Genomic DNA, 21923 nt, shown 5'->3' on the forward strand with positions numbered 1-21923 from the left:
AACAGGAAAACGTGTTCCCTCTCTGAGGAGCAGCCCCTACTTAGCTCTAGCCCATTTGCCGCCCTGTAGAAGTGCTAAATCTTGCCAGATCTTTTGATATTTTTTTCCCCAATAGAAGACAAAAATGAGGAATTCTTGCCAACCGCCTGAACCCAAATTATGGTACATCAATTAACTTTCAGAGATCAGTGGATGACTATCTTTTGTTCATTTTTATTGTGTTCATTAAGTTACTTTTGTAGCAAAAGATACCAGTTTTGCTGTTTAAGTAAGAATGTAGATTCTACATATAAATATATGTATATATATTCAAGTTTATTAAGTAAGTAATTGTATAATGGGACATATTAATAGATGCAGCTGAAAAGGGAGGGTAGAACACAGAGACTCAGGTTTGGTAAATGCTGCCCTGTCTTGGCCTTCCACGCTCTCTTCTCTGGATCAGGAGTTCTCAGCCAGGGACCTGAACTGAGGCTGGCAGACCATGGCCGTGTGCCCTGAGCCATTTGTGTCATGGTGGGTGCAGCAGCCTGGAATGGTTTCAGCTGCAGGAGCAGAAAACCCAGCTCACAGCAGCTTAAATAAATGAGGGTTGCTTTCTGTCCCATAACAACAAACCAAGAGGTACTTGGCTGCCAATGTTAGTTCAGAGGCTGAGTAATGTCTAAGCTGGAGCCTCCTTGCGTCCCTTGGCTTTTCCCTCGTGGTTTCAAAGTTGCTGCTGCAGCTCCAGCCAGAACGTGGAAGGGAGCATCAATGCCAGCAGCCTGTTTTTTTCTCAGGCTCAGCACTCCCAGAATCCCCCTCCCCAGAAGATTCCACTTATGCATCCTTGGCCAGAAATGGGCTATATAACCTCCCCTAGTTCTGAAAGACTATGAAAGAGTTAGTCACTCAGTTGTGCCTAACTCTTTGTGACCCCATGGACTGTAGCCCACCAGGCTCTTCTGTCCATGGAATTCTCCAGGCAAGAATATTGGAGTGGAGAGCCATTCCCTTCTCCAGGAGGGGGTCTTCCTGACCCAGGGATCGAACTCGGGTCTCCTGCATTGCAGGCAGATTCTTTACCATCTGAGCCACCAAGGAAGGTGAGAAGTTTCGTTTAGCTTTTCAACATCTGAGGAGAAAGCCAGAGAAAAGGGGAATCAAGAGTGTAAGTGGGTTAGCCAGCCAACAGTGTCTGGCTCCGCAGGGGAAGAAAAACAATAATAATGAACATTAATGGGTGCTGACTTGGTGCCAAGGCCTGCTGTAAGCACTTTACACGCATGATCTCATTCACTCCTTCCACCCACCCTGTGAGGTCGCTGCTGTGATCTCCCCACTGGAATGACTTAGAAACTGAGGCACCGAGAGCTGAAGCCCTTTGCCAAGTAGAGGCACTGGAGTGGGAGCTTTTATTTATTTATTTATTTTTATTAAAAAAAAAAAAAGATTTTGTTTTGGCTCTGCTGGGTCTTCACTGCTGCAGTCAGGCTTTCTCTAGTTGTGGTGCGTGAGCTGCTCGTTGCGATGATGCCTCTTGTTGCAGAGCATGGGCTCTAAGGCACACAGCTTTCAGTAGCTGTAGCACTTGGACTCAGTGGCTGCAGCTCCCAGGCTCTGGAGCACAGGCTCAGTTGTTGTGGCACACTGGCTTCGTTGCTCCAAGCATGTGGGATCTTCTCAGATCAGGGATCAAACTGGGATCAGAGATCAATGTCTCCTGCATTGGCAGGTGGATTCTTTACCACTGAGCCACTGGGGAAGCCCTGGAGTGAGAATCTTTACAGTGTCTCCAGAGTGCTCACTCTTAGCCACTGCATTTGGTTGCTTCGTAAAAGGTCCTGGGGTTCCAGACTGCTAGCTGTCTGACCTCAGCTTAAATTCTTCTAGGAAGGGAGGAATTGGGCAACATATTTGCTTTGGGGAAGTTTTGATCATTAAAAAGCTTCCTCGTGAATCACATCCGCTCTGTGTTCACATCTCAGTGGTTCTGTTCCCATCCTGGTGAGGGGCACTGGTCACACACCTTCCTCCTGGGGGCTGTTTGTGGCTTGCAGATGGCGGAGTCATCTCCTGATCTCCTTTTCCAAACAAGCTGTGCCTGTGCTTTCAACTCTTCTTCCCAGAATGGTGCTTCCAGCCTTCCTTCCTTTCTTGGGGTTCTGCTGATGGACTCAACACATATTTAATATGTCCCTCCTTGGTACCCATCTCTGTAGTGTAGTCGTGTGGGTGAGATGGCCCCCATGGCTGAGTGGGCCCTGGACTCAGGGGGTTCCTCATGTAGTGAGGGAAGCAGGCCCTCAGACAGTCACAGCCCAGGCTGTATGGGGCAAACTCAGGAGGTGCCCAGACAAACGTGGGGGGGTCAAGGAGGTCTCCTGGGAGCAGCTAGGACCCTTGAAGAAGGAATGGCAATCATCAAGGGGCAATTTCTCTCTCTCCTCTAACTCCCCTTTCTTCAGGGAAACTCACTGCAGCTCTCATTGCTCAATGTCCACTACCTTCCTGTTGGATGAAGGGTTTGGACTTGGGTTTCCATCTGTCCATCCAGTGAACAGATCCCATTTGGGCTCTGGGCTCCCAGGGCTGCCCTCTTGGATGGGGAGTATTTGGGGAAAGCTTTGTAGGTGCACAGGCCAGAGCGATGAGAGTGCTGAGAGGCCACAGGGCCCTGGGAACTCTGAGGAGAGACACCTGACACCGACTTGGGGCTTCAGGGCCAGCTTCTTGAAGGAAGTGAAATCCATCAGAGCAGGCTGACACAGTGGCCGAGAGTACAGGCTCAGAGTCCAGCCCACCTGGGGTCTAGTCTTAGCTTGATCACTGATGAGCCCCAAGTGGGGACCCTAACTCTGGAAGCTTCTGTTTTCTCCTAAGATTGTCTTGGGAATTACAACATGACTATGAATGTTGGGGGCTTCCTTGGTGGCGCTGATGGTAAAGAACCTGCCTATCAGTACAGGAGACAGAAGAGATGCACGTTCAATCCCTGGATAGGGAAGATCCCCTGGAGGAGGAAATGGCAACCCACTCCAGTATTCTTGCTTGAAAAATCCCACGAACAGAGGAGCCTGGCAGCCTATAGTCGATGGAGTAGGACACAACTGAACAGCAACAACACAATGAATCTCAAGTACTTAATGGCCGAAGTAGTCACATAATAGATGAGATGGCCGTGGCGGTGGCGGTGATGGTGGCCACTTTCATTCATTAGCCTTTATTGCATGTCAGGAGTTAGGCATCCTTTAGTCGCCAACCTATAAGATAATAATAAACACTCACTGCTGCTGTTAGGATTGTTTATTCCTCAGATATGAGTGTTTACCTCTCGCCCAGCTCCAAGCTAGCAGGGTGCCTGGACTGTGCTCTGAAAACAGCTGAGACCTGGGCCAGACATTTTATGGGAGAATAGAGGAGTTTGTTCAGTGTGTATTGGAAGCCCAACAGCTTTCAGTCTCCCAGTCCCCTTTCCATCTAGTCCCCGGGCCTTTCAGCGAGCTCTAGCCTCCAACACATAGGCTGCCCTTGACCTCTGTGGCCAGAACGCATGGATGCCCTCTCTGCTCAGCCCATCAGCCGAGTCCCAAATTAGACCTGACAGTGTGATTTATTCTCTGGGATGGAGCTGGGAGGGCAGAGCCCCAGTGGGTGATTCCAAGGGAAGGTTGTCAGCCCGAATTAGCCCAGGCCCTTCATGCAGCCTTGCTGTTTCAGCTTCCACTAGCTAATAGGGTTTTCCAGGGTGTTGCTGGCTTTGGAGCGGCCTCCTCCCCACTCCCAGGGGCCAAGCCTTGGCTGTGATCCCTAAGGGGCTGCGTTTGATGAGGGCCCCGAGGCAGGCTCTGTCTGAAGGGAGTGGGGGCTCTGGGTCCTTTCATCTGCTGCAGCAGGCACTGAAAGTGGCGATGCCCCAGCGAGAGTTATTCAGTCTCCCCCTCTCATCCTTTCAGTGAGTTCAGTACTGGCAGCTGAAGCCACCTCCCTGCTCCTCACCTCCCAGTCTGTAATCACAGTTGTCTCTGCCTTCATTCATCCACGGAGAATGCCAGTGAGAGACAAGATTCGGCTGCAAGAGCAAATTAACCCTGAGATCCTAGAGGTTGCATGCAACAAATGTTGACTTCTTACTCATGACCCAAGTCAGGTCTGCTGGGGTCTTTACCTCGAACCTCAGGAACCCAGGATTGGTGGGGGGAGCGTGGGGGGTGTGAGAGGCTCCCATGTCTTGAACGGCGGGAACATGCAGACTCCAAGGTCACCACTGCAGGGCACGGGAACTAGAGGGTCACACAGCAGAGCTTAGATGCCAAGGCCAGAGTAACACAGTCCACCTCTGCACACCCGGAACTAGCTGCATGGCCTTGCCTAACTGCAAGGGGCCGGGATGTGGGTGCTCATGGGTATTCAGTGAGCAGTAAATATCCGCCACTGTAGGCAGATGTGGTATTTATTAAACACCTACTGTGTGCCAGTTCTCGTAAGGGGGCTCTGAAGATACAAAGGGGCCCTTGCCTTCTTGGGGCCCATGGTTCCATGGAGGAAACACAACCTCAGTAAGTAATCACTGAATGATCCAAGTTATTACCTCTGCACTACGTGCCCTGATGGGGGAACTAGGAGAGCCTGTCCAGGGGAGATCTGTCCCGTTCAGAGAGGTCAGAGGACGTCTCTCATACAGACTGCCATTTGAGGGGAGGCCTGAGGACGTGTGGCTCCCCAGGTGGCTCAGTGGTAAGGAACCCGCCTGTCAATGCAGGATACGTGGGTTCAATCTCCAGGTCAGGAAGATCCCCCTGGAGGAGGAAATGGCAGCCCGCTGCAGTGTCCTTGCCTGGAGAATCCCATGGACAGAGGAGCCTGGCAGGATACAGTCCACAGGGTCACACAGAGTCAGACACAACTGAGCATGCACACGCATGTATGGAAGGCTGTGTAGACCTTCATGGAGCAGGGCACATGCCCAGTAAAGGAAACAGCATCAGCGAGTTCTGGACGTGGGAAGGAGCTTGACTTGGAAGGAACTGGAAGGCGGCCAGCCTAACGGCAGGATCCTGAGCTGGGGAGAGGAAGGTGGAGGCAGACCGTGCAGGGTCTGCGTGGTTGTGGGGAGGAGTTCGGTATTTGTTAACACCTACCTTTTGGAGCTGTTGGAAAAATTACATGAGCTCAGTCATTCTTTCAGCAAAGGCTTGTTTCAGCTCTTTGGCAGGCAGCGTTTCAGGTCCACGGGACCTAGTGAGAACAAGATGGACACATGTTCCTGTCTCGTGTAGCTGGCATTCTGGAAGGTTGTGGGAGACAGATAAGCAAGAAAACCAAGTAGTATCATTTTACCTGGTGCAAAAACTTCTGACCAGTGAAACAGGGTAATTTAATAGAGAGCATTTAGTTCAGATGCTTTTGGCCATGAGTAACAGAAAACCTGATTGGTACCGACTTAAACTGTCCGGAGATGTGTGGGCTCCCCAAGTCCAGGCGTTCTCGGGGCTGAGGACTTAGCTGCTCAACGTGGCATGGAGAACCCAGGTTCACCCTGTGGCAGCTGTGCTGTCCATGATGCACCTACCTGCACCTTAAGACAGGTCCCTCCCATGATCACTGGGTGACAGTCAGGACATCGCAGGCAGTCTCGGGTAGAAGCAGAAGCTTTTTCAAACTCTGTGTGCCCCAGGGATCTCCTTCAGCCCACCTTTGTGGGCTGTAAATTGTAGGGCCCATGGGAGAGCAGGAAGGCGTCTTCTGCTAGAGTCCAGATGGCAGAGGATGGAGGACAGAACCAGAGTTGGGGGAGTGCAGGGTGAGGAGGGGGCAGGTTAGCAGGCAGAATGGCTGGGGCTTGCTAACAGCACGGCTGCTGGAAAGAAGAGATGCTGAGCACACACGCTCGCATGCGTGCACACACAAGGATGTCCGCCTTGTACTGCATCCTTCTCTTGTAAAAAGAATGGTGCACATTTGCATATTGCTCTGAGAAATCTTGCAGGAAAGAAACCTGCTTCTCTGACGATGGAACCTTTTGCTTTTCTAAAATGCACTTAGTAATCTGTTCTACAGAAAACTTTGAAAACTTTTGCTTTAATGGTGTCTCATCTTCGTGGCACCTTAGAGTCACGTGGGGATCTGTAAGAAACCCCAAGGCCGAGGCCCCACCCCAGAGCATTTCACTAGAGTCACCAAGGGAAGGACCAGGCGTAGGATGGGTTTTTTTTTTAAGCTTCCCAGATGTTTCCGGGGTGCGGCTGAGGGTGGGAACTATTGTTTTATTGTGTCCTTTGGTGAGCCTCACATTATAAAACTGTATTGTTTTTCTGTGTGTCTGATTATCAAAGTAATAACCTGCTTGCTGTTTAAAAAAAAAGAAAGATCAAAGGACCTAGACTCTGCCAAGATAATCATTTTTTCAAGCCTGATGTGTTCCTTCCAGATTAAAAAAAAAAATACTTGAACTTAGAAATATATATATATTTTGTATAAAATATTATATATGAAGTGTGTGAAGTGTGAAAGTCGCTCAGTCATGTCCGACTCTAGGCCAGAATACTGGAGTGGGTAGCCATTCCCTTCTCCTGGAGATCTTCCCAACCCAGGGATCGAACCCAGGTCTCCCTCATTGCAGGCAGATGCTTCACCATCTGAGCCACCAGGGAAGCCCAAGAATACTGGAGTGGGTAACCTATCCCTTCTCCAGTGTATCTTCCCAACCCAGGAACCAAATCAGGGTCTCCTGCGTTGCAGACTGAGCTACCTGCTGAGCTACCAGGAAAGCCCCCAATATTTTATACACACACACACACACACAAGCCCGTAATATTATATATATGCGTGTGTATATATGTATATCCCAAAGCAAAGTGAGCAACTGAACTGAAAGCAAGGTGATTCCCCATCTTTCCAGAGAAAAGATTTTTTTTTAAGTTTTGGGGTCTACTTGAAATATTTAGGGATATTGATGACATAATCAGCAGCCTAACTATATTTTCCAACTTATTAATTTTGTGACACATTTAGAATCATGATATTAAAAATGTTGAATTCAAAATGTGGCTTAGATCCTCTCACTTGGTAAACTCACTCATACTATTCATGGACCTCCTCCTCATCATTGGAGCCCCTTTTCAGTCATCAATGCACGTTTCCAGAATACACGTTTCCACCTACCTCTAAAGTGCTTGTGATGCAGCACTTCTTGAGTCTGTGTATTAAGTCATTTCTGGAAACTGTATCCCAAATAGTCTTATATCATTAGACAATTTTTTTCAAATTCCCCTTTTAGTTGTGTGTTGGTGATCTCTAACGTACAGCCAATAACTTTTACTATGTCACATTAAGAAAGAAAAAAAAAAACAGATTTTATTTTAAAAGGCAATTACAGAAAATGAATAAATGAAAAAATATGAACATATAAAAGCGGTTACATAAGCATTCATTTTTTGAGTCAATCAGACTAATGATTCCAATATGAATAATAAATGACAGTTTAGGAAAATACAGTTTCATCCCACACAGTGCAGCACTTTGCCTCAAGACGGTTTTCAGTCTTACTTTACACAGCCTTTTTTTCAGTTTTCAAAATTTTAGTTTAAATGCCCCTTCCATGTTCAGTAAGACTTTTTTACATTGAGTATTTTGTTTAAATTAAATTATTCTTTTGCCCCTATCTTGCTTTCTGTCTTTAAAGGGCCTCTTTAAGTGACTTATAACACTTGGAATTGTGAAGTCAAGCCCCCCAGAACGGTTCCTGAGTCTGTTATACTATATCCTTCCTTTTTTATTGTTGCCAAAGCTAGCATCACTGAAATCTTTAGATGCTGCTGTGGCTTTTTCCCAGATGGCTCTTTGTTCAAAAGAAAATTATGTGAAAACTCTTTATTTCTGAAGATCATTTTTGAGGGGGGATATCTTACTTTATAGTTGGGTAGATCTTATATTCAAACTAAATTAATTAGGTTAAACACACAGAGTTTGCTCAGTGGTATTTGTATTTGATCTTCCTGCCATGAGCAATAACTCCTTGGAAAGCCTGAGTTTTCTCTTTCCCAACTTAATCTCATTCATTCATTCAATATTGATTAATCTCCTATTAGCTACCCTAAGCGGAGAAGGCGATGGCACTCCACTCCAGTGTTCTTGCCTGGAGAATCCCAGGGACGGGGGAGCCCGATGGGCTGCCGTCTATGGGGTCACACAGAGTCGGACACGACTGAAGTGACTTAGTAGCAGCAGCAGCAGCAGCACCTACCCTAAGAACCAGGCTTCCCAGGTGGCTCAGTGGTAAAGCCACCTGCCAGTGCAGAAGAGGCAAGAGACGCAGATTCAATCCCTGGGTCAGGAAGATTCCCCTGGAGGAGGAAATGGCAACCCACTTCCGTATTCTTGCCTGGGAAATCCCACAGAGATGCCTAGTGAGCTACAAGCCATGGGGACCCAAAGAGTGGAACATGACTGGGTGACTGAGCATGCACAAACGCACCCTAAGAACCAGTGAAGAGTCATGAGACAAAAGGCCTGTGTTGGAATCCCAGCCTCCTACCCGTGTGAGTGTGGCCACGGCACATAACCTGCCTGTGCCTCAGTGTTCCTATCTGTAAATGGAGATGATATCACTACCTCCCTTGTAAAGTGGTTGTTGGGATTCAGGAGTTTAATACAGATCCACAGTCCCAGGTGGAATGTTTTCCAAACAGTCGCAAAGTCCTGTCTGTCTCTCCGATCTGATGAACTGCTGCACGCTGGGCTTCACTGTCCTTTGCTGTCTCCTGGAGTTTGTTCAAATTCCTGTCTGTTGAGTCAGTGATGCTATCTAACCCTTCATTATTATTATTGTTTAAATAATAATATTTTAAAAAAATAACCCTTTGTATCATATTATATTAAATAATAATATTATGATTTAAATAACCTTTCATTATTATTATTTGAAGCACATACCTCACTATCCTTAATCATCATGTGGAAATGCACATGGTAACCATGAGATGCCATCACACACCCACCTCAGTAGCTGAAATCAAAAGACAACACAGGAGGAGATGAGGTCAGAGTTACATGTGAGGCCTCATAGGGACCATGGCTTTTTCCTCACTGTGTTGTGGGAGGGCTCTGAGTAGAGGAGGGAGACGGTCTGCCTCAAGTTTGGCTGTGTGTGGGAGTAGGGCTGGGAGCTCCTGCTTTGGTTCATGGTCCAGGCTGGCGGGGAGCTGTGGGGAGGACCAGGGAAGTGGACAGATCCTCACCATAATTTGAGGGTGGGGCCAATACTAACTTTGAATGGACTGGATGTGGGGGTGAGAGAAGAGGGTGGAGGGTGGCACCAGGTGAAGAGTGAAGGCGTTGAGTTGAGAATCAGAAGAGTGGAGGTGTGCAAGGAGCAGGTGAAGGTGGTGGGAAAACCAAAGATAGAGCTGATGGGAATGGATTCAAGAGAAACATGACTTTTTTTTTGTTAAAGAGGAGTTTTAAAGGTATACAGAAAAACGATCATAAAGTACAGAGAGTTCTCACAAACTCCATCTCTCCCCACCTCACAGTTTCCCCTTTTTTTACATTCCTATTAGCATGGTATGTCTTTTTAAATCGATGAACCAGTACTGATTCGACATTATTAACTGAAGTCTGTAGTGTATCGTTAGGACTCATGCCTTGTGTTCTACATGCCGTGGGTCATAACACTTGATATGTATCAACCATTACACTGTCATACAGGGTAGCTCCAGAGCCCTGTGCTCCACCTATTGGGTCCCACCCCTCCACCAACCATCACCTCCTCAACCACTATTGATCTCTACTAAAGAAAAGCAGGACTTTTTGTCCATCCCCCCAGCAGACATGAGCCTGTGAAAATGCGGCTCCACGTGTTTTGTTTGTTGCTGTGTCTCTCGTGCTCCGGCCATGCCTAACACACAGTAGCTGCACAGTAAGACTTACCTGGCGGTCCAGTGGTTAACACTCTGGACTGGGGACACAGGTTCAATCTCTGTTGGGGAACTTGCTGCACTGTATGGCCAAAAGATGTGAATAAAAAATAATATGCTCAGTTAGTGTCTTCTTGGATTGGAGAGGCTTTAGAACCTGAAAGGGCTTCCCTGGTGGCTCAGATGGTAAAGAATCTGTCTGCAATGCAGGAGAGACAGGTTCAATTCCTGGGTTGGGAAGATCGCGTACAGAAGGGAATGGCAACCTTCTCCAGTATTCTTGCCTGGAGAATTCCATGGACAGAGGAGCCTGGCGGGCTATAGTCCATGGGTTCATAAAGTCAGACACGACTGAGTGACTAACACTTCTAGAACCAGAAGGAGCCCTTGGAATCAGAAGCTGTACATAAGCAGCGTGTGACACAAATGTGCTCTCTGGACCTGGGCTTCTGCTCCCCCATGGGCTCCACTCCCCTCTACCTTGGAAATTAGGGGGCGGGAATAATCAGAAAATACCTCCAACATCTATGTCCCCCCTCACCCCCAAACTAACCATTTTCAGAGTGCCTGGTCCCATGGGCAGGACTGACATGACTTCCCCATCTGTAAATTAGGGTTGTAATAGTATTGACCTCACAGGGCTGTGGTGAGGGGTCACTGAGATAATGCTGTGAAAACATCGTAGGTGTTTAATAAACGTGATGAGCTGTTGTTAAAAGTAATAATGTCACTGCCATTATTCTGACTTCACGGCACTCCCCATGTGCTAAGGGAAGATACATATCAGATAATCACTCAGATAACAACATAATTTAAACTGGTGGTTAAACTCTAAAGGAAAATTTCAGAATGCCTTGACAGAGAGTTAACAGGTGGGCCCTTACTGGAGTAGGGCTGGGAGAGTCTGAGAAGCCTTTTCTGGAAAAATGACCCATTAACCTAAACTTAAGGATTAAGTAGGAGCTCGCCCAAGGGTGAGCTGGAGGCCGGGTGTTTTGGGGGCAGGAAGAATAGCCTGTTCAGAGGCCTTGCGTTGTGGCAGAGGGGAACAGAGGCCCATGTGCCCTGAGCAGAGAGATGGGGGGAAGGGTCATTCCAGACCTGGTGAACCATCCATAACGATCGGTCTTCTTCCGGTGGCCCCTGAGAACTGAGGAAGGGTTTTAAGGAGAGAAGTGACCCCTGCTGGCTTGGTTCCTTAATGCCTGTGTGCAGCGCACTTTCACAGCCTGGCCTCCCGACTGCCTTCCTCCCCCTGGGACAGTTTATACCAGAGACTGCAAGGCAGGGTCAAGGTCAGAGACTCCAACCCTCCCTGCCACCTCGTGGTGCTTTGTGTGGCCCTCTGGCTGTCCGTCTGCAGGGCTGGAAGGAGCTTTACATAAGAAGGTGCCCCCGTTCCAGACTCATCAACCCTGAGGAAAGAAGCAGCTTGTGGATCCATCTCAGGCCACAGGGAGGCCCGCGAAACAGGTCACCGCAGCAGGGCCTCTTCCTCAGAAAGGCTCGGGGCCTCGCTGACTCACCATCCCCTCCTCTCAGAGAAGGGACCCGGCCCCACCCATTTCCCTGTTTCTTTTGTAAGATGCCCACCAGCAGGCTTCTCTCGGTTCCCTCTTGTGTGCCAGGCCCAGGAGAGACCGGGGACAGCAGTGGGGAGGAGAGATTCCAGATGACCTTGGTCTCCTCAGCCCAGCACAGGAAACGGCTATTTTGTGGCCCAAGAGTTTGGGGAGGCCCCTGTGCCCGGCCCTTCTGAGAGGACTCAGGTGATTCCTCCAGCCTGGGGAATGGTGTCAGATTTCCGGGGTGCAGAGAGGCCCACGTACCCTGAGCAACTCCTCTGACCCTGCCCTGGAGTCTCCCCTGCTGGTTTTTGGGTAAGTGGAGGCCTTGCTGTCCCCTCTTCCGCTGTGTCCCTGTCTGGCAGTTCCCAGAGCTCCCAGAGGGGAACTCTGACCTGTGGAGAGGGTGGCGGGGGGAGGGGGGGGTCTCCCTTCTGAGCACTTAGGGACACTCTGTCTCAGGAAGCCCACAAAACTTTGAGCTGTGGCTTCTCATCATTGCTGCCTGGGGTGTTGAGAGGCTTAGAGAGTCTTTTAAACTGATGGATTCCACACCCAGGGTCTGTGCTGCTATTATCTTGCTCAGTCCTCCCAACAGCCCTGGGAGATGGGATCTCGTAAGAAACCGATGAGGAAACCAGGGCACAGGTCCGTGAGGGCGCTTGCCTCGGCCCTGCAGCTGGGAAGTGGTGGATGTGAACCTGGGCCGTGTGGTTTCCTAATCACCGGCTGTGCCTCTGGCCTGCCTGCCCTTATCACAGCACTCTCTTTATTTTCTTCTTAGCGCCTACTCAGTTTGTTGACTTGTGTGTTGCCTATCTACACACCCTTTAGGATGCAAGCTCCTATTTGATGATACGAATTACACTTCTTGTTTGCTGCTCAATAAACATCTGTTGAATGAATGATGACAAGGATGTGGAGGAACTGGATCACTCCCACTTTGCTGGTGGGAATGTCATGTGGTACAGGCACTCTGGAAAATAGATTGGTAAATTCTTAAAAACTAAGTGGGCAACTCTCATATGCTCTGGCCGTTTGACTCTTGGGTGTTTATCCCAGAGAAGTAAGACTTGGGTTCACACTGCTGCTGCTGCTGCTAAGTCGCTTCAGTCATGTCCGACTCTCTGCGACCCCATAGACGGCAGCCCACCAGGCTCCCCCGTCCCTGGGATTCTCCAGGCAAGAACACTGGAGTGGGTTGCCATTTCCTTCTCCAATGCAGGAAAGTGAAAAGTGAAAGGGAAGTCGCTCAGTCGTGTCCGACTCTTCGAGACCCCATGGACTGCAGCCCACCAGGCTCCTCCGTCCATGGGATTTTCCAGGCAAGAGTGCTGGAGTGGGGTGCCATTGCCTTCTCCGTGGGTTCACACAAAAGCCTATATACACAGTTGTTCACAGCAGCTTCTTCATAATAGCCCCACACTGGAAACAGCCTGGCTGTCCCTCAGCAGATGAATGGTTAAACTCTGCTACATCCATACAATGAAATACTATCCGCAGTGAAAGGAGACAAACTACTGATACACTTGCCAATTTGGATGAACCTAAGGTAGCAGCAGCAAGGGAATTACCCTGAGTGAAAAAAGCCAATCCCACATGGTTACACACAGTATGCTTCCATTTATATACCTTTTTTAAAAAAACTATATATGCTATAATTTTATTTTTTCCACTCATCATTGATAGTTATCTTTGTTTTATATATATAATTTTTTTTAAGGATTTATGCTATAAGTTTATTTACAAACATATCTAGGATGCTGAATTCAAGGGATTGATCCTTTTAAGAGACTGCATCTCTTAATATGCTCCTCTTCCTATCTGTCTCATGGATTACTTTTTAAGCAGTTGGTGTCTTACTATAAAGAAAGGTGCAGCAAATCCAGACCCAAAGAACAAAGTCATCATAGCTAGTCATCTCCACTTGTTTTCCGCTGAAAATGGTATATTCTTCCCTGGACCCTCCTCATAGTGGCTCTGACGAACCACTGAGGTTGTGAACCTCCGGGTGCTCTGTCCCAACATAGCGCTGTTGGACGCTCTACGAAAGATCCAGAGACCAGAGGCGGAAGAAATGGCGGCTGCAAACCTACCGCTCCTTGCCTCACGACCTTGCTCCTCTAACTGCCTGTTTTATATATATAATTTTTAAAAGTTACACCCTATTTACAGTTACTACAAAATGTGGGCTATATTCCCCACGTTGTACAATACATCCTTTTAGCCTGTCTTACACCCAGCAGTTTGTACGTCCTGCTCCCTCATTCCTGTATTGCCCCGCAATAACCACTAATTTGTTCCCTGACTCAGTGAGTCTGCTCCTTCTTTGTTATAATACACCACTAGCTTGTTGGCTGCTTTTGGCTGCTCTGGGTTTTCGTTGCTGTGCGTAGGGTTTCTTTAATTGTGGCGAGAGGGGCTACTCTCTAGTTGCAGTGCACTGGCTCAGTAGTTGCTGCGCAAGGGCCTGGTTGCTCCGCGGCAGGTGAAATCATCCCTGAGTAGGGACTGAACCCCGTGCCCCCTGCCTTGGCAGGAGGATTCTTTACCGCTGGACCACCAGGGAAGTCTGTTGTATTTTTCAGATCCCATAACTACTTGAGATCCTACAGTAATTGTCTTTGCCTGACTTATTCCCCATTGTCCTCCAAGTCTATGCATGTTGTTGCAATATGTAACATTTTAAAATGCCAAAATCATACAAATGGAGAACATATTGGTGGTTGTCAGGGGTGAGGGATGTGGTTATGGAGGAGTAGGTGTGGTTACACGAGATAACACAAGGGGTCTTTGTGATCTTGGACATGTTCATATCTTGGTTGTATTGGTGGATACACGGGCACACACATGTGTGCGTCGGTGTAGAACAGGATTACACACACAAACGAATACAGGAAATTGGAATATTGTCAGTAGATTGTTTCAGTGTCCATATCCTGGTTATGATATTGTGTTTCATTTTTGTAAAATGTTACCTGTGCCAAACCGGGTAAAGTGTATGTAGTATCTCTCTGTGGTGGTGGTTTAGTTGCTAAGTTGTGTCCAGCTCTTGCGACCCCTGCCAAGCTCCTCTGTCCATGGGGTTCTCCACGCTTTATCATGTTTTACAAATGTAGGCGAGTCTGCAATGATCTCAATAAAAAATGGCTATTTTTAAAAGTCACCAGTGAGACGGGAAAGAGAGAGAAGGGGAAGGGGAGGATGGATCTCTCTGCAGAGACCTGGGAGATATGCAGGCAGAGCACAGGCCCTGGAGGCCATGGGAGGGGTTTAGAGTTTACCCTGAGGTCAGCCGCAGAAGGCTTTCAGACTGGAGAGGGGCCTGGCCAGTTAAGTGATAACATCACACTTAGAGATTGCAGTCAGAGCAACTGGAGGACAGAGCCACGGCAAAGGGACCGGAATGTGGAGGAAAGGGAGCTGGCTGGGGAGCCTTTTAGGGCTATAGCTGACCAGCCTCCATAGGAGAGGGTCAGTGATGACTCCCGGAACAAGGCACTCAGTTAATATGTTTGGTCAGCTAGCCTCCGTGTCTTGTTCAGAGTGTGTTACACTTTTAGACATGTGTCAAAATTATATATATAAAACATACACACATATGTGTTGTTGTTCAGTCGCTCAGTCATGTCCGACTCTTTGCAGCACGCCAGGCTTCCCTGTCCTTCACCATCTCCCAGAGCTTGCTCAAACTCAAGTCCATTGAGTTGGTGATGCCATGCAACCATTTCGTCCTCTGTCATCCCCTTCTCCTCCTGCCTTCAATCTTTCTCAGCATCAGGGTCTTTTCTAATGAGTCAGCTCTTTGAATCAGTTGGCCAAAGTATTGGAGCTTCAGCATCAATCCTTCTAATGAATATTGAGGATTGATTTTCTTTAGGAATGACTGGTTTGATCTCCTTGCAGTCCAAGGAACTCTCAAGAGTCTTCAATACCACAGCTCAAAAGCATCAATTCTTTGGTGTTCAGCTTTCTTTATGGTCCAACTCTCACATCCATACATGACTACTGGAAAAAACATATGTGATATTTATTTGGCTGCTCTGGATCTTAATTGCAGCACATGGGAACTTTGGTTATGTCATGTGAACTCTTGGTTGTGACACATGGGATCTAGTTCTCTGACTAGGGATCAAACCTGGGCCCCCTGCTTCATCAGGAACGTGGAGTCTTAGCCACTGGACCACCAGGGAAGTCCCCAAACTGTACACTTAAAACCAGTATGTGTTACTATATGTAATTATACTTCAATAATTGGTGCATACATACCATCAAATCTTAATGATTAAATAAAAATAGCTCACATTTCTTAAGCCTTTACTCTGTGCCAGACTCCATGCTAAGCACTTTACACATATTCGTTTATTTTATCCACAACAATTCTGTGAAGTGGGTACTTCTGTCCTTATTTTATAGATGAGGCAGCTCAAGTGAAATCACTCTTCCAGGGTCACGAGGCAGCCTCACAACTGAGCGGCCACTGGCACCAGGGCAGGCTGGCTCCAGAGGGCAGGTCTCTATGAGCCCCTTTCATCTCATTCAGGCCTTTCCCTTTATCCTAATGGAGTGATGGTACACCGAGCCAGTGGGGTGTCCTTGCCGAGGTCCTCAGGCCGTGAGCCATTTCAGAGAGCCTAGCTGTAGTCATATCTCAGGGTTCTCAGATCCAGAAGTTCAGCCTTTGATTCAGGAACAGAGTCTCTGCAGGAGAGCCAGGCTGGGCTTTCTTGTCCTGTCTCTCATACTCAGCTGAGTCAGCTGGGGATTAACCCCCTGCCGAGTTCAGGACAAATAGAACACAGAAAACTGGCTGCAGCTTGGCTCTTATGAAGAACGAAGGAAAGGAGTAACCCACTGCACAACGTTTCCTGGGCTCTGGGGCACCAGGGGCAACCCGACAGCCTGTGTCTGCATCCCATGTGTGATGTCGTCCCACCAGGCAGGGGACACACGTCTTGAGACTCGTAAACCTTCTTGATGCCGCCTTGCTTCCTGTTGGTGTCGCAGATGCCCCATTTCCCTCTTGCAGGATTTTCCTTTGTGAACAGTCAAAAAACAGCTGCCTACTTTGTGGTTTTAAGGATGCTTTCAGTTGCAAGTAACAAAAACCTTGGTATCATCTGGCCAAATGGTAAAGACATTTAATCCGTCTTAGAAGTCTAGGAGTGGGTATCAGGCCAGGTAGGGTCAGCAGCTCAAATGTCTGCCATCTAGGTTCTCAGCATTAGCTTTATCCTACAGTCTCTCTCTCTCTCTCTCTCTCTCTCTCTCTCTCTCTATATATATATGACCCATGTGCCTCTTTGTCCCAAGATGGCTGCCAGTAACAGTCAGGGCCACCTGCTTTCCTGTCTACAGATATCAAGAGAGAAAGAGAGAAGGAAAAGAGAGCCCAGTCGCTCATGGGTTATAAATACTTCCCTTTAGGCTAGGATTGGTCCAGCTGAGGTCACATGCTCTCCTCACCTGGCCAGTCAGATCAGCAGAGGAATGCCATGCCCTGATTGCCTTTGACCAGTTGGGGTGCGTCTTCCAGGGGAAGAGGGGAGTGAGTATTGAGTAGACAACCAAATACTGGCCACAGCTGGGCAAGGCCTCCAGACTTGGTGACCAAGGCTAAGTTAACAAGTTGTCAGGCCCAACAGGTCGTGCCATGGGAGAACAAAGATATTCTTTTGTAGAAGTGTAGTGATTCATATCCAGTTTCTGCCTTCTGCCTCCTTTTCCACCCTCACCATGTGTACCATATACTCAGTCCCTCAGTCGTGTCCAGCTCTTTGTGACCCATGGACTGTAGCCCACCAGGCTCTCCTGTCCCTGGGATTTCCCAGGAAAGAATACTGGAGTGGGTTGCCATTTCCTCCTCCAGGGGATCTTCCCAGACCCAGGGATTGAACCCACATTTCTTGCGTCTCCTGCATTGGCAGGCGGATTCTTTATTTCAGGTCGGAAGCCCCCAGAGAAAGGCAGAGGGTTGGGTGACTTGCCCATGGTCACACACCTAGGGAGCAGGGTACCAGGAATCCACATACGAGTCGAGTTAATAGCAGCTAACGCCTCCTGGTGGTTACCTGTGCCGGGCGCTGCCCTCGGGGCTTTATATATGAACCCGCTTACTCTTCACGTCAACCCTGTGAGGGGAGGTACTTTAGTTATTTCCATCTTACAAGGAGGTGACAAGTTAAAGATAAGAATTAACATTTGCTTGCGAGGATGCTTTGTACCGGACTGTTTCAGATTTCTAGCTCATTAAAGCTGAGACAGATCATGGTGGCCACTTGACAGGCAAGAATACTGAGGGGAAAAAGAGGTTGACAATGGTCGCAGCTACCGCCCATTCCTGGCATCAGGTCCTGTACTAAGTGCTCCAGACGTATAGATACTGACACTTCCTCTGGAATCCTGTGAGGTAAGCCCTCACAGATGAGGAGACATAAGCTCAGAGAGCCGAGGCGCCCTGTTTGGAGCTAGAAGGTACTGTAGTTGGCACTCAGACTGTAGCGCCTGCGCTCCCAACAGTTGACCACGGTCACCAAGGACATCAGTGAGGATCAGTCACCAAATGTCAGCTGTGTGCCTGCTGTGCCAGTCACTGTGCTGGTGCTGAGACACAACCATGCACAACACTGGCAGTGACCCCCTCAAGGACCTCACGTTTAAGTAATTGGACACAAACAAGACTGATGTTCACCGTCCATCCTGGTTGCCTGTTGCCTGTTACCATGTTATTGTTTTATGTCTCACCCTGGTATATAAGTAATGCAGAGTCGACTCACAGTGGCTTATTGATCAAGAAGTCCAGAGAAAAGGCCGTTCTGAGATTGGTTCCACAGCTCCACATGTCAGGGCCCCAAGAATGCACTCCTGAAATCATCTTGACCTTTCCTCATTGTTGCAAAATGGTTGCTGTGGCTCCAGGTAACATGTCCTCTCAGCCGCAAGGCAGAAAGCAGGAAGCCAGCTAGGACTGCCATACTGCTCTTTTATGAGGAAGCATTCCTACCTTCTAGCAGCCTTCTCAGTTGCAAAAGTGAATATCTAGCTTTTTCAGCCTCAATATTGGCAGGTTAGCAAAGGAGATGTGGAGATGAGAGTGTTTGCTGTGGCTTAGGTGGAAAAAAGTGAACTTTCTTGCTGCTCAAGCCTGACCCCGGGTGACTCTCTTCATGCCGTGGACATTTGCATATTTATTCTTGCAATGGAGAAAGATCTAGAGGTTAAAAGCAGGGACTCTAGTGTCAGTCTTCAAGATTTGAAACCAGCTTTGCCATTAACCAGCTGTGTGAGCTTGGGCAAGTTCCTTCATTCTATGCCTCAATTTCCTCCTATATAAAGTGGGGTTAATAAAAGTATAATTCTCAAAGGGAATGGCAACCCACTCCAGTATTCTTCCCTGGAGAATTCCATGGACAGAGGAGTCTGGCAGGCTACAGTCCATGGAGTCACAAAGAGTCAGACACGACTGAGCGACTAATACATACTGACGTTTCTCAAAGGATTGTTGTGCTGATCAAATGAGCTAATACGCATAAAGTGCTTAGAACAGTGCCAGGCACATAGTAGGCCCCATATGAATGTTGGGCAGCATGATTATTCTTTGTCCCATTCATCAGATGGACTTGAACTTGTCCTGGAGGTGCCAGCACTCCTGGGAGAGTCGGTACAGACCATAAGACCACAGGAGCTGGTCTTGTGGAGGCCAGCACAGCACCCAACAAGAGTGCCAGGTAGCCAGCTTTCCAGACACCACATCAGGCAGCCAGTGGGCCAGACGAGGGGCCCCGTAGCTTTCCTGAGGGGCAGTCCCGGGTGGGTTGGGGAAATCAGGAAAGGCTTCAGCCAGGAGGTGGCTTGGGAACTGGGCCTACGGAAGAGGAAGGATTGGCATACATGGCAGCCACTGCAAGCAGAAGACAAGACCAGTGCAAGGCAGGGCATGAGGAGGCTGCTGGAAGAGTAGTTGGGAATTCACTGGGAATCCTGGGGGTATTTGGCCTGTGAGAAATCATCTCGGTTAGGGTTAGGGGTTGTATCAAGAAATCATCTTTGCATCCAGGAATCCCCTAGAGATGGTGATCCCCTAGAGACCCTTTTGGTCACAAGAAGAGGTCTTTGGAAGAGGAGATCCACATTGTACCTCTGTGATAGTAATAAGGAACCAGTTATTGGGTACTGTGCTTTCCATTCATTCCTCATTGAACCCTCACAGCTTCCTGTAAAGCCAGTGGTGCCCCCATTTTTCAGAAGAGTCACTCCACCTTCCCTGGCTTACCTGTAGCAGAGTACAGTCTTGGCTGATAAGAGGGCATTGGTCATTGCTCCTTTGGGAGCACCCAGAGCAAAGGAGCAAAGGAAGCTCGTGCTTCTAGTGAGCGGGGTAGACAAGCAAACTACTGAATGGAGAAGTAAATTGAAGCCAAGTTTTCTGCAAAGCCAGTATTCTTCACTAAGATTCAAGGAGCTGTTGATACTATGAAGTGGTTAGAGTACAGGCTAACATTCCAGCCTTATCTCTTCCTGGCTGTACGTGACCCTGGGCTAGTGCCCCGTCCTTGAAGAGCTTCCATTTCCTTATCTGTAAAATGAGGATCTGGTTAGGACCTCATATCGCAACATAGTCTCTCTTGCACATGGGAAGGAAACGGAGAGTGGGTGGACTGGCACAGGGCCACTGGCTGGGAGAGAGGGCTCCTAAATCCTTGCATGTGGCTCTCAGCCTCACAGTCACAGGATGGCTGCCACACCTCCAGCTGTGGCATCCACATTCCAGGAAGGAGAAGGATGCAGAGGATGTGCTCTTTTTTATTGGAAAGCAATAACTCTACCAGAAGGCCTCTTTCCCCATGCCCAATGGACTTCCACTTAACCTCTTGTTGACCAGAATGAGACACCTATTTAGCCATTACTACAAGGGAACCTGAGAAGGCGGTCTTTTTGTATGTACCTCCCGCTGCTCCAAACAAATTCAGGAAGAAAGTGGATTTGACAGCCAGCAGTGAAGTCAATGGGCTTCCCTTGTAGCTCAGTTGGTAAAGAATCTGCCTGCAATGTGGAAGACCCAGGTTCGATTCCTGGGTTGGGAAGATCCCCTGGAGAAGGAAATGGCAACCCACTCCAGTATTCTTGCCTGGAGAATCCCACGGACAGAGGAGCCTGGCAGGCTACTGTCCATGGAGTCGCAAGAGTCGGACATGACTTAGCGACTAAACCACCACCCACCACCACCAGTGAAGTCTATGCAGACACAAGTATAAACCATTCAGCATGGGATGGCTGGCATGGGTGCTTAGCACGGGACCAGGCCTGGGTGGAGAGTCACAGTATTCTCACAACTGAGGGCCCGAATTCTTACTCTTGTTATCAAGAAACACCATGATTTGCACCCAGTTTGCTTATCTACCCATTGGGGATGCTCCTTGCCTTATGGTCTCCTGAGCAACACTTATAAAGAAGCCTGCCCAGGAAGGATTTTGAAATACTGTACATCCTACCCTATCAGAGGGTAGGGACTGGCTTTTCCTTGGAAACCTGTCACATTTGTTACAGCTGAACCCAGCCCTACCAGGTGACTGTCAGCCCAAACACGTTGCCTTGTAATGGCTCGTCTGCTCCCCTCTGCCCCTCTGTAGTCTGAGCAGCGTGGGGCTGAGAGCAGAAGTGGTGGCCTGCATCTTGGTGACCTGATCTAGCCGGTTCTCACCTGGTACTCAGTTTAGGATTGAGTGCCCTGGAGTTCCTCGTGTGTGAGGAGGCAACCAGATCCTCTCCAGTCCATGCCCTTCCTCTTCTCTACATCAGCACCACCCCTGTTCTGGGTGAGACCACTCCTGCCCTCTATGGGGATGGCTACCCCAGCTCCCAGGGGGACTACCTCTGCCTCTTAACGAGTTCATCATCTATGTGGCAGCCAAGCTGGGTCACTGCCTTCTAAACCTGCCATGAGGGACAACTCTAGACTCCTCAACACTCCAGGGTCTTTCCACTTGCTCTTCATCTGTACTCCTCACTTACCACCCTCCCTTCTCTGGTCAACTTCACATCCTTCAGGGCTTAAATGCCACCACTTCCGAGAAGGCGTCCTTGATCAGCCACGCTGCAGCACCCTGTTCTTGTCCTCCATCAGCTCATTCTTTCTTCACATTGCTTATTCTAATGTGCATGTTTGGTAAGGGCACACAATTCATGTATATCTCCCCCTCCAGCCGTGGGGCAGAGGGGGTCTAGTTCATTCACTGCTTTATTACAGAAACCAGGAAACATTCCTCTAGTGAAAGGAAATCAATTAAATGAATGAAAACTTGCTGCTTTGTTCCCCTGATTTTGAAAGCAGTTATTAAAGGTAATTGGGAAAATATAGGAATTTTAGGTCTAAAGAACACATTTTCAAAAATAACTGGGTGACTTCCCTGGTGGTCCAGTGGTTTAAGATTCTGAGCTCCCAGTGCAGGGTGCCTGGGTT

General features: G+C 48.4%; 1 protein-coding gene and 1 pseudogene across 5 annotated transcripts in view; one reads left to right on the top strand and one right to left on the bottom strand.

Annotated features, from left to right (window-relative positions):
* Positions 1-21923, top strand: part of SIPA1L3 (signal induced proliferation associated 1 like 3) — a 253122-nt gene that overhangs the window by 106736 nt on the left and 124463 nt on the right. The window contains exon 1 of one of the 5 annotated variants that reach the window (XM_024979042.2): positions 1486-11779. The exons of the other annotated variants lie outside the window; for them this stretch is intronic. The gene's annotated coding sequence lies outside the window, so the exon portion shown is untranslated. Of the gene's footprint in view, positions 1-1485; positions 11780-21923 lie in introns of those variants that run through there. 5 annotated transcript variants of the gene reach the window in all.
* On the bottom strand, positions 13177-13512 carry LOC101902440 (cytochrome c oxidase subunit 7C, mitochondrial-like; annotated as a pseudogene).

Source organism: Bos taurus, chromosome 18, assembly GCF_002263795.3.
Source record: "Bos taurus isolate L1 Dominette 01449 registration number 42190680 breed Hereford chromosome 18, ARS-UCD2.0, whole genome shotgun sequence".
In the NCBI taxonomy this organism is placed as follows: Eukaryota; Metazoa; Chordata; class Mammalia; order Artiodactyla; family Bovidae; genus Bos; species Bos taurus.